The 13,024-nt window shown below is 43.4% G+C and overlaps 1 long non-coding RNA gene across 1 annotated transcript; it reads left to right on the forward strand.

The window, feature by feature from the left end:
• Positions 1-13: 13 nt before the first annotated feature.
• Positions 14-8,079, forward strand: LOC133504868 (uncharacterized). The gene is made up of 3 exons (XR_009796094.1): positions 14-154; positions 4,317-4,414; positions 4,507-8,079. It is a non-coding gene; the product is annotated as an uncharacterized LOC133504868 (long non-coding RNA).
• Positions 8,080-13,024: the final 4,945 nt, after the last annotated feature.

Raw genomic sequence — 13,024 nt, forward strand, 5'->3', positions numbered from 1 at the left:
TACTGTTACAAATTTCTTTTCGAACGTCCCGGAACGCGTCAGAAAGCGTTTAAACTCCTCCAACTTTACCCGGGTGAATAGTGTGAAGATCCATGCTGGGGTTATTAGTGGAAATGTGCATGCTTCGATGAAAAACAAAAGCTACAAAGTCGAGGTATGTTAATGCATTTACACCACTGATAGTGTAGGACAATGCCATAGCGTAATCATATTAGTGCTGTCATCGAATTTTTTCAACGATATGGATAGGTTTCAGATTACGCCATCTTGTGTGTAATGGAGGTAGAAGAACACAGGTGAAAGATGAAGCGTGGGTTTTTTTTTTTTGGTTCTATCGTTAATTTATCCGATTGATTTAAAGGTGGTGGTGACGTAATTACAAACCTATCCATTGATCCCATTCATGTGAATATGACGGTTCCTTCTCATTGAGAAATGTACAATTTATGAGCAAACAAATTTAAAGGCAAAACTCTGAATACAAGTAGTTTTAGTAGGCCATGCTACCGTGAGAACGTGAGATCTCGGAAGCTAAGCGGGTTTGGCCCTGGTTAGTACTTGGATGGGAGACCGCCCGAGAATACCAGATGCTGTAAATTTCTCTCCCAGGCTAAAATGCAGAGGGGTGTTGTCAGAAAAGACATCCGGTGTAAAACTGTGCCAAACAAATATGCGTTCATCTGAGATGACACGCTTTGGCAACCCGTAACGGTACAAGTCGAAAGGAAAACAAGATGAAGAAAACCGAATATAAGTCAATCTCAATGAAAAATAACTACACTTAAGAGAAGCATATTCAATCCCTTATGGTGAGTACGTTTATAAATAGCAATCTCTCATTTAGGAAGAGTATATAAACCGGTTGATTTATATATAAGTCTATTGACATAAATCATTCATCAGCAATGTAGATGCGATATGGCTGTTAAATGTCAAACATAATTTATTTATCATAATTCTAACCTTAAATAATATATTTTCCCCTGCCACATATTTTCACCTATAATAAGCAATTGGGACTTGTTAGTATTATTTTTGTCAGTTTTTGTGGTGTTGGTGCTAGTGGCTTAATCTTTAGTGTACTCTGCATAAATGATATCCTTCCAACATGCTTCTAACAAAATGTTGAATGCATTGAAAAATTATAAAGACCGTTAGGAGGATTAAGTACAAATAAAAGGCAATTAATTTATATGCACCCAATTCTTCCTTTCATTTCAGCTTGTCTCATTAGGGGTCACCACAGCGTGTCATCTTTTTCCATCTAAGCCTATCTCATGCATCTTCTTCTCGAACACCCACTGTCCTCATGTCCTCCCTCAAAACATCCATCAACCTTTTCTTTCGTCTTCCTCTCGCTCTTTTGCCTGGGAGCTCCATCCTCAGCAATCTTCTGCCAATATACACACTCTCTCGTCTCTGAACATATCCAAACTATCTAAGTCTGCTCTCTCTTAGATTGCCTCCAAAACATCCAACTTTGGCTATCCCTCTCATGAGCTCATTTCTAATCCTATCCAACCTGTTCACTCAAATCGAGAACCTCAGCATCTTCATTTCTCCTAACTCCAATTCTGCTTCCTGTTGTTTCTACAGCGCCACCGTCTCTAATCCATACATCAAGGTTTGCCCCACCACTGTTTTAAAAACTTTGCCCTTCATCCTAGCGGAGACTTTTCTGTCGCATAGAACACCAGACACCTTCCGCCAACTCTTCCACTCCGCTTGGACCTGTTTCTTCACTTCTTGACTCCACTCTACATTGCCCTGTGTTGTTGACGCCAAGTATTTGAAGTCATCCACCCTCGCTATCTCTTCTCCCTGGAGCTTCACTCCTCTTCCTCCACCTCTCACATTCATGCACATATATTCTGTTTTACTTCGACTAATCTTCATTCCTCTCCTTTCCAGTAAGTGCCTCCATCTTTCTAATTGTTCCTCCGCCTGCTCCCTGCTTTCACTGCAGATCACAATATCATCTGCGAACATCATAGTCCAAGGGGATTCCAGTCTAACCTTATCTGTCAGGCTATCCATTACTACCGCAAACAGGAAGGGGCTCAGCGCAGATCCCTAATTCAGTCCCACCTCCACCTTAAATTCTTCTGACACACCAACGGCACACCTTACTGTTGTTCTGCTGCCCTCATACATGTCCTGTACTATTCTAACATGTTTCTCCTCCACACCGGACTTCTGCATGCAGTACTAGAGTTCCTCTCTTGGTACTCTGTCATAGGCTTTCTCTAGGTCTACAAAGACACAATGGAGCTCCTTCTGACCTTCTCTGTACTTTTCCATGAGCATCCTCAAGACTGTTGCTCGCAGATACTTACTTCTGTCCTGAGTCTAACCTCCAATACTCTTTCCCATAACTTCATTGTGTGGCTCATCATCTTTATTCCTCTATAGTTTCCACAGTTCTGAACATTGCCTTTGTTCTTAAAATGGGGACGAGCACACTTTTCCGCCATTCTTCTGGCATCTTCTCTCCTGCTAGTATTGTATTGAATAAGTTGGTCAAAAACTCCACAGCCACCTCTTCAAATTGCTTCCATACTTCCACTGGTTTGTCATCAGGACCAACTGTATTTCTATTTTTCATTCTAATCAGTGCCTTTCTAACTTCCCCGTTACTGATCATTGCCACTTCCTGGTCATTCACCCTTGTCTCTTCAACTCTACCTTCTCTCCCATCCTCTTCATTCATTAACTTCTCAAAGTACTCTTTCCATCTACTTAGCACACTACTGGCACCAGTCAACATATTTCCATTGTTATCCTTGCTCACCTTTTCTTGTGGCCAACCTGTAGAGATCCTTTTCTCCCTCTTTCGTATCCAACCTGGTGTACATGTCATCATATGCCAATTGTTTAGCCTTTGCCACCTATACTTTTGCCCTATTTCGCATCTCAGTGTATTCCTTCGGCCTCTCCTCAGTCCGCTCCATGTCCCACTTCTTCTTCGCTAATCTCTTTCCTTGGATGACTTCCTGTATTTTGGTGTTCCCCCACCAAGTCTCCCTCTCCCCTTTCCTACCAGAAGCCCCCCCCCCCAAGTACTCTCCTCCCTGTCTCTTTGAGTACCTTGGCAGTAGTATTCCAATCTTGAAGGAGCGCTTCCTGTCCATCTAGAGCCTGTCTCACCTCTTTCCGAAAGGCCACACAACATTCTTCCTTCCTCCACATCCACCACCTGATTCTCTGCTCTACCTTCTTAATCTTCCTAGCCACCACCAGGGTCATCCTACACACCACCATCCTATGCTACACTGTCTCCCAACATAACCTTACAATCAGTAACCTCCTTCAGATTACATCATCTGCACAAAATATAATCCACCTGCGTGCTCCTACCTCCGCTCTTGTAGGTCACTCTATGTTCCTGTCTCTTCTGGAAATAAGTGTTCACCACTGCCAATTCCACTCTTGTTGAGAAGTCCACCACCATCTGACCCTCAAAGTTCCTTTGCTGAATGCCGTACTTACCCATCACTTCTTCATCACCCCTGTTTCCTTTGCCAACATGTCCATTGAAATCTGCACCAATCACAACTCCTTCCAAAAATTATCTTTCAACTCAAGGTCACATCCTACTTGTGGGGCATAGCCGCTAATCACGTTATACACAATACCCTCAATTTCAAATTTCAGCCTCATCACTCGATCTAATACTCTTTTCACCTCTAAGACATTCTTGGTCAGCTCTTCTTTTAAAATAACCCCTACTCCATTTCTCTTCCCATCTACTCCACGGTAAAAGAATTTAAACCCTGGTCCTAAGCTTCTCGCCTTATAACCTTTCCACTTGCCCTCTTGGATGCACAATACATCAACCTTTCTCCTAATCATCATGTCAGCTAACTCCTAAGCTTTTCCTGTCATAGTCCCAACATTCAAAGTCACTACATACAGCTGTAGGGACTGTGCATTCCTCTTCTCCTTCTGCAGACTAAGTCGCTTTCCTCCTCTTTTTTGTCTTCGACCTACATTACCTGAATTTCTACCCCCGCCTCGCAGTTTAACATTGCCGGGGGTGGGCATAGTTAACCCGGACAATGACCTAGCCGTTATGGAAGTCATTTGATGAACGCTCATATATGTTTGGCACAGTTTTACGCTGGATGCCCCTCCTGCCGCAACCCTCTGCATTTATCCAGGCTTGGGACCAGCCTACAAGACGCACAGGAATTGTGCACCCCTTCGGGCTGCAAATAGATCGATAGATATGCACCTAATTCAATACTGTGATATCGGTATACATGCTAGAGGTCATGAGTGACCGTACATTTCTAATTTTTCGTATTTGTCTTTAGCCTATTAAGGTCTGACTCCACGAAGAATTGCGTCACTACTAGCAACTTTGGTCGAGTATTGGCTGCAGTTGGACGGAACTCTTACCCTACCTCACTCTGTAAGACTCACATTTATGATGAAACCAAATTGAGCATCACTTTTTTCAGGCTGTGGACTGGGGGCTCCTTCATGAACCTGTTGCTCTTGCAGAGTACACACTCATCACTGGCCACCCTAGAATTCCAGCAGGATTTGTACTCTCTCTAATTGGTGTTCTTCGAGCTTCATTGGATGGAATCATCGCCGCCAGCTCAATCGTTGAGGTCAAGTGCCCCTGGTCAGCCAGAAATGAAACACCCCAGCAAGCAGCTGAGAATAAATACTTTTATTTGACAATAGATGAAGTTACTGGCATCAAATACAGAGTCATCTGTACTTGGCTGAGTGTTACAGGGTTCCCACTCGTCCTGGAAAACGTGGAAAATGATTTACCAATCTTCCAGTCCTGGAAAACACATGGAAAATGACAAAAAAAGTAAAATGTCCAGGAAAAGCTCGAGTTGCAAAATAATATTTCCTCCCTCTGCTTCTCTCTGCCTTGTGGGTGAACAGAAACATTGACATTTTATACACGTTTTCAGATGTCTTTAAAGGAAGAATCGCCCCAAAATTCATATGTACAATAAACCCTTCAATGTGAAGTAGTATTATTGTTACATATTTTTTTGGACATAAATTGAAAAAAAGAACATTTTTGAAATCCAAGCAAAATCTGGATATGTGAAACATCCTTCACCCCGCCCCTGATGTCACCAGTGCTTAGGATTACAGACCATGTGTTCTAGCTAAGCCAGGATGCCGACATGTTCTGCACCAAACTGCAACAAAACTGAGAGAACGCACCCAAATTGGTCCTTCTTTAACCTCCCGTGGGGTCAACCTGACAGTATAAAGCTGTAGCTGTCACAGTTGAGGCTCGTTCATCAGCCGGGGAAATTTGCATGCATCTAATCATTACTGGTTATGAACCGCTTAGTTATAGCCTCTCGTGCTGGTACTCTATAAGCAACAACATACTTAATGAGGCGGCACGGTGGCGCAGCTGTTCAATCCCGGACCTCCGTGTGTGGAGCATGTTCTCGCCGTGTCTGCGTGTATGTAACCTGCCTCCTGCCCGTTGTTGTCCCCGTGTCTGCGTGTGTGTAACCTGCCTCCTGCCCATTAACAGCTGGGATAGGCTCTAGCACTCCTGCGACCATCATGCGGCTAAGAAAATGGATGGATGGATATACATGCCCCCTCTCCAACATGTCAACTTCCGCCTGTGTGTATAGGGTCTGGCTCAAACGCTTGAACATTGTACTTAGTTATTTTTTATCTGCTCAATGGCGGGAGTAGTAATAACGTGGAGCAACGGATGGATTTACCCTTCATAAATTTGCAAGAGACTCGGTTTGTCGAGAAAAATGGATGCAGATGATGAGAGCTTTGTGGGTTCCAAATGTCAGGTAGGTGTGTATAGAGCTACTAAAAAAATAATAGTTTGGGGCAGACCATGTAATCGGTGTCTCATAACATAACAAAAGATCCGCGTACGAAATGTGTCGATGTGCGTGTATGACGGCGTCGGGCTGCTGCGTCGCTTCGCAAGCAAAGGCTACGCTTCGGGCTCGTGGACAGTGGTGGCTCTGAAAAACACTGCCACAATGCCGCCCTCAGCCGTGTGCGACGACAACGGCATAAAGCGCCCCGCCTCGACGGTGTTTTTCATCACATGCTGCGGTGGCTATGAACAACCCCCTAAAGCAGCACGGCCAGCTCCTATTTAAAGCCACCATAGCGCCGAAAATGAGCCACACCGGGTGAGGTGCCCCGTTCGCCGGTCACAGCTTCAGTGAAGGTTCCGCGTCGGGCTTGCAGACGGCGACGGCTCTGAAGAACACAGTCGACAATGCCTCACTCAGCCGCGTGCGACGACAACGCAGTAAAGAGCCCCAGCTTGACGGTGTTGTTCATCGCGTACTGCGGCGCCTACGAACAACCCCCTAAAGCAGCACGGCTCAGCTCTGTGATAAGCCACCTCGGCGCCGAAAATGACACACACCGGCCGGCTGCAATGACCAGCGATGGCTCATCTCCAACGCGGAAGTGGATCAGATGGGGAGGCGGTTTGGCCGCGATCGCATATCATCTGAATATAGCTCAAAACAAAAGTGTAATATTGCCCCGGTAACTTCACTCGGTTGTGTGGTGTTCTCATTTTTTAAAAGAACTTTCGTGTCAGAAGGGGTGTTGTTCATCTCCCATAGTAGCGTGCACCGTGTGTTTTCATTGCCGAATGTCTGGGTGACGTCACGGACGGAGGATGCAGCCAATAAGGCGACCACTTGGATGTCGTAGAATGACACTTCTGCAACTTTGCGCATGGAAGACCTGCTCTCCGCTTACATTTATTTTTTCGTATAAACATTGAAGTATTTTTCATTACAATATCAATTTTAGAATGTTTATAGAGATGAAACTTGACCTTTAAGGGCACAGAAATCATTCCTGTGATGAGGGATCCATCCTGGGCTTGTAACCTGGATGTACCGTATTTTCCAGACTATAAGTCGTGTTTTTTGTGCGACTGGGTGCGACTTATTCTCCAGAGCAACTTGTATGTGAAATTATTAACACATTATTACATCTATCCATCCATTTTTCGAGTTGCTTATGTTATTTTCACACTGACAATCATAAGAGGGCACTCTGGGCCCGTGTATCTGATGAGGATGGAGAGCACAGCTTCCGGGTGAATCAGCCATGCAACTTTCCAGGAAATCATTGGATACCTTGACAAAGTATGGGTTCCGTGACACCAAAACCATCCTGTCAGGATTCAGAAAGGCTGGAATAGAGCTTGTGCACCTACGTCACTGAAGACACGTGACCTGCCTATTTGACGGTCTAGCAAAGCATTCTTCAATGCTAAATCGGTTGGAGACGGCATGAAAATATGTCTTATAGCACGACACCCGGAGTTTTGCCCGATACCGTTAAACATTTAGAAGGTTAGAGTAGATGAAGATACGTGGAAAAATGAGAGACACTTGGCATAGAAGATTTAATGCCGAAGTCAATGTATTCGCCGATAAGAAAGTGGACTGTTTACCCGCTTCTGCTTGTCTTTGACAACTGGATCCACACATGTATCTCGTGAGTAAGTCGTCGAGATTTACACGGAAGAGTGTGAAAGGGTAGAAAAGTCTAGACACATACAAAAACTTTCTTGCTGGATCTGTTCTCAATCAAGAATAAATTCCAGATAGTGATGGAGCCACTCAGATTTTTTCAATACAAATACCAATATTTAAATAAATGACCCCTGGTTTTGCACAAACTCACATTCATTAACTATGATTGCAAAAAAAAAGAAGACAGCAAATCGGCTCCTCCATACACAATGCGTGTTGCGGCCACATGTTAAACTTCGGTAAACTTCTCCCGGACAGATTTTTTTTTCCAATATGCATTGTTCTCAAATGAGTCCAATGCGTATTTAAAAAAAGAAAATAAACTGCTGAGATAGGCTTCAGCCCCCGTACTCCCTACCTCACACGTTAACCTTTGTAAACATCACTGTGACTGATGGTTTATTTTCTTTTTTTTTTTTAATAGGCATTGGACTCATTTGAGGACAATGCATATTAATTGCATATTATTTCCCGAAGTTCGTGTGGCCACAACAAGCTTCATGTATGGAGGAGCCGACTCCCTGTCTTTTTTTTTTTTTTTTTTTTTTTTTTTAAATGCATTGTTCTCAAATGAGCCACCTTGGAATTATAAATACTTCTTGGGAATTCGAGATTGAGAATAATGCTTCCCAATTGAAGTGAAGTGATCACTACACCGTGGTGTGTATTTGGTTAGGCACCATCCATCACGTATAATTGCCAAAATCCATCGATCTTTTCTCGTCTTTTCAGCTGGTATTTTATAGAATGATCTTTTTGAATATCTGTCTCGTCTGTTGTAACAACCAACAGTACAACAAGTTTCGGAGATTGTGTATATTCTGCTCCCGTTCAATGTCCCCCACACTGTCGAGCAGCTCTTTTTGACCGGCAATATGGCGGCGTGAAAATCGTGACGTCAAGTGCACGAGCATAGGTTAGTTGTAACTGCCACTGACGATGAGTGTGACGTAAGCGACGTAGAAGAGGAAGTGGCGTGTCGTCTACCGCTGGAGTTGGCGGATTTGTTTAGAAGATTTCATTGGATTTTAGTTAACAGACATTTGGAGTGACACGGATGGTTTTGGTAAACTTCTTCGTATATTATTTATGCTGTAGTTAATCGGAATAACTCTTAATGTTATGTTAACATACCAGGCACGTTCTCAGTTGTCATGTAACGTAAGCATAGCGTTCAGCCTGTTGTTACCTCTATTCTATTTTTAGTTTAAATTGTTCGTCATTTAAATTTTGAATGACATGTCTGTTCTTGGTGTTGGATTTTATGAAATAAATTTCCCACAAAATTTGACTTGTACTCCAGTTTGACCTATATATGTTTTTCTATGGATGATATGGGTATTGCGACTTGTACTCCGGAGCGACGTGTAGTCCGGAAAATACGGTACTTCACATATTTTACAAAAGTGATGTCCTGCCAAATGTTTTAGAAGATTTGTAAACATCACGTGCTCAATATATGTATATACCAGTTCTTTGTTTTTTTTAATATTGTTCTTTATTTTTGCAATCACAATACATAATATACAAAAGTCGCTAATATATTTTACATATCTTTCACTACAGATGAATTTGTTGACATGAGGTAAAAAGAAGTCTTTGAATCCATTAAATTTGCATTTTTTTTTTTTTTTTGCCCCCCATGAAATCAGCACTAATACAAGTAAATGAAGTATTTCTGGGTATTCACACTTGATAATCATCAACAAAAAATACAACTAACCATCAGTATGAATCCACCCATCATTACATGCTTGAATAAACCCAGGCACCAACGTTAAATCCTCTCACGCCCTATATTACATCTGCCAAGGTTGTCATAAATTTACTGATATGTGTAAGTTTGTGAACCATACTATTACAGAACCATATTACTAACTACCAAAAACAAAAAGGGATGAAATCTTTGCATCTGAAAAGACATCAAATATTCTCTAAGATACAATCATTCAGACACACATTACAAAGTGATATCATTTGATATGGTTGTAAATTAGAGAACCTGTCATTGTATTCAATTAACGTGTCATTGTATTAAATTTAATACCTACGCTATCTAGTGTTTATCACAGCCAACTTTTTAAACTCCCGACTTCGTCCGGAGAGACAAATTTGTTTAGGGCCGGCACTGGTACATGTACCACGCCAAGTACAGTACATGGATGAGTAACTGTATATGAGGATATTCCAAGTAAGTACGGTCGTACAACTGTATAGGCCTTTAGCAGGGATATGCTATGTGATTTAGTTACCTTGTGAGCTGCACCCACTTGTTTCTTTATTTTTCTTTTGATGGGAATCTGAAGAATGATAAATCAGGACAGGTTTCCTGTCGATTTGTGCACATTGGAACACAGCATTGAGGCATTTTGTTAGAGAACTTTCACAGAGAAGACATTGACCAAGAAAAACGTGTTTTTTGTTTGGGTCCAGTAGTAGTATTATCACGTGACTCATTAAGTTTGTGCCACCAGGATTTGAATGAAAAATGTCACTGAAAATTTTATGTTGTAAAATTCACATTTTTATTTCAAAGTGATCACATTTTCAATAGCTGTATTTCAGTTTAACTTTTCAATGTTAACAAATTCAACCTTTAAAATTCAAACAATATTTTCAGTCTCCTGAGATTCAACTGGCTACAATTCGCTGTCTGAAATTCGCCATCTAAATTCAGTGTTAAGAAGGCAGGGTTACATCAGGTCAGAACCCAACACCTAACCAATCCAGTTACACTTTCTTAGTATCTGATGTCACGTCACACGTGAGCACAGGAGATCACGGCTTGATGAAGCCAACAGAACCACATCATTTGCAAAGAGCAGAGATGTGATGGTGAGACCACCAAACCGGACACCCTTTATGACTCTGTTACGGATTCTGTCCATTAAACCACTCGACATACTCAAAATGTCTTGAGAGTGGTACTGAAGGCGGGTTTCAACTCAACACCTCGCCCCCTCCTCCCCACCAGGTACGAATGAAGTTATAGGCGTGACGGAGGTCCAGTTTGGTGAAGATCACATCACAAAGGGGATCAAATGAAGGGTTGATGAGGGGAATCAGATTTGATTTTCACAGTGATGTCATTGAACCTTCTGTAGTCAATGGATGGAGAATAGTGTCTTTTTTTCTCTATATAGAAGAAACCAGCAACGACAGGTTACGAGGAAAGCCATATGAGACCAGCAGCCAAGGAATCGGGCATGGAGCCATCCATGGCCTTCTTCTTGAGACGGGTGAGGTTGTTGAGGTGGGTGGTAGGAAGTGGAGCTCCAGGCAAAGGGTCAATGGTGCAGTCGTACAGGCGGTGGAGGGGTAAATAGACTTCCAAGTCTTTGCTGAATAGGGGATGAGAGGTCATAATATTCAGGCGGAACTTGTGAAAGGTCCACTGGGGCAGCTGAAGGTGGTGCGTGTTCAGCAAATGTAATAAATAGCAGTTAACAAGGAAATTGTCATTGGCACCAGAATCAATGAGGGCAGTAGTGGGGTGGTTTTGAGCAGAGATGATAATGCAAACTGGCACGGTCATTCAGGGGGAAGTGCTCACGGGAACAGAGGTTGGGCTCACTGTGATGCTCTCGTCCCTTGGGTTAGAGAGGGCACGAGGAAATAAAATGATCGGGTTGACCCAATGATGTACAATAAAACTAGACTGCGCAGAGAACTCTTTCACATGGTAATTCGGCTTCAACTTCCGGTCAGGGCAAAACATTGCCTTTGATACTATTTCATGTGAAAGTTGACATCCTTTGACATCCTTACAATTGTATATTGTGAAACATAACATCGAATTTAATTGGAATACGTTAGGTTTAGCTTTTTGGTGTCAATATGGTTAATTCTTGTTGCGCTATTGGCTGTCAAACCGTGCAGGCGGTTACTGGTTGTAAGGTAATGGTAGGGGAGAGTGGAGCTCGACAGCATAGGATGGTGGTGTGTAGGATGACTCTGGTGGTGTGTAGGAGGATTAAGAAGACAAAGGTAGAGCAGAGAACCATGTGGTGGAAGCTGAAAAAGGAAGAATGTTGTATGACCTTTTGGAAAGAGGTTAGACAGGCTCTCAATGGACGAGAGGAGCTCCCAGAAGACTGGACTACTACAGCCTAGGTGATCAGAGAGACAGGCAGGAGAGTACTTGGTGTGTCTTCTGGTAGGAAAGGGGAGAAGGAGATGTGGTGGTGCAACCCCAATTTACAGGAAATCATACAAGGAAAAAGGTTAGCAAAGAAGAAGTGGGACACTGAGAGAACTAAAAGGCAAAAGGAATACATGGACATGCGACGTAGGGAAAAGGTAGAGGTGGCAAAGGCTAGATAAGATGACATGGTTACCAGGTTGGACACAAAAAGAAAGCAAAAAGAATCTCTACAGGTTGGCCAGACAGAGGGATAGAGATGGGAAGGATCTGCAGCAGGTAAGGGTGATTAAGGATAGTGATGGAAATGTGTTGGTGCCAGTATTGTGCTAAATAGATGGAAACAATACTTTGGGAAGTTGATGAATGAAGAAAATGAGAGAAGGAAGACGAGAAGAGACAAGTGTGAAGGACCAGTAAGTGGCAATGATTAGTAAGGGGGAGGATGAGAAAGGCACTACAGAGGATGAAAAATGGAAAGGCAGTTGGTCCTGGTGATATACCTGTGGAGCTATGGAAGCAATTTGGAGAGGTGGCTGTTTTTGACCAACTTATCCAACAGAATACTAGTGGCCGAGAGGATGCCTGATGAATTGAGGAAAGGTGTGCGAGTTCCCATTTTTAAGAACAAAGGTGATTTGCGGAGCTGTGGGAACTATAGAGGAATAAGGTTGATGAGCCAAATGACGTAATGGGAAAGAGTGGTGGATGCGAGACTCAGGACAGAAGTATTTGCAAACAACAGTATGGTGTCAATGCCTAGAAAGAGTACAACAGACGTATGATTTACCTTGAGGATGCTAGTGGAAAAGTACAGAGGAGGTCAGATGGAGCTACATTGTGTCTTTATAGACCTAGAGAAAGCCTATAACAGACTACCTGTTAGAGTAACTGTACAGAGGAACTGTGGTACTGCACGCGCAAGTCTGGTGTGGTGGAGAAATATGTTAGAATAATACAAGACATGTATAAGGGCAGCAGAACAGTTGTGAGGTCTGCTGTATCAGGGAGCAGTGGCTCGGTCGCCGCCGAGACGTGGGCCAGAGGCTGCCGTGGATGAGTCGCCGCCAAGGCAGGCACCCGTGCATCAGTCGCCGCCGAGGCAGGCACCCGTGGAGGGGTCACCGCCAAGACAGGCACCCATGGAGGGGTTGCCACCCAGACAGGCGGCCGTGGATAGGTCCCCACCGAGGCTGGCACCCGTGGATGGGTCACCGTCCAGACAGGTGGCTGTGGAGTGGTCGCTGCCCAGACAGGCACCGGCGGAGGCGTCGCCGGCCTGACAGGCTGTTGTGGAGGGGTCGCCGCTGAGATAAAGCTTTTCCTGACATGTCTTTTATCATTTTGTCAT

The sequence above is a fragment of the Syngnathoides biaculeatus genome, chromosome 8, assembly GCF_019802595.1.
Source record: "Syngnathoides biaculeatus isolate LvHL_M chromosome 8, ASM1980259v1, whole genome shotgun sequence".
In the NCBI taxonomy this organism is placed as follows: Eukaryota; Metazoa; Chordata; class Actinopteri; order Syngnathiformes; family Syngnathidae; genus Syngnathoides; species Syngnathoides biaculeatus.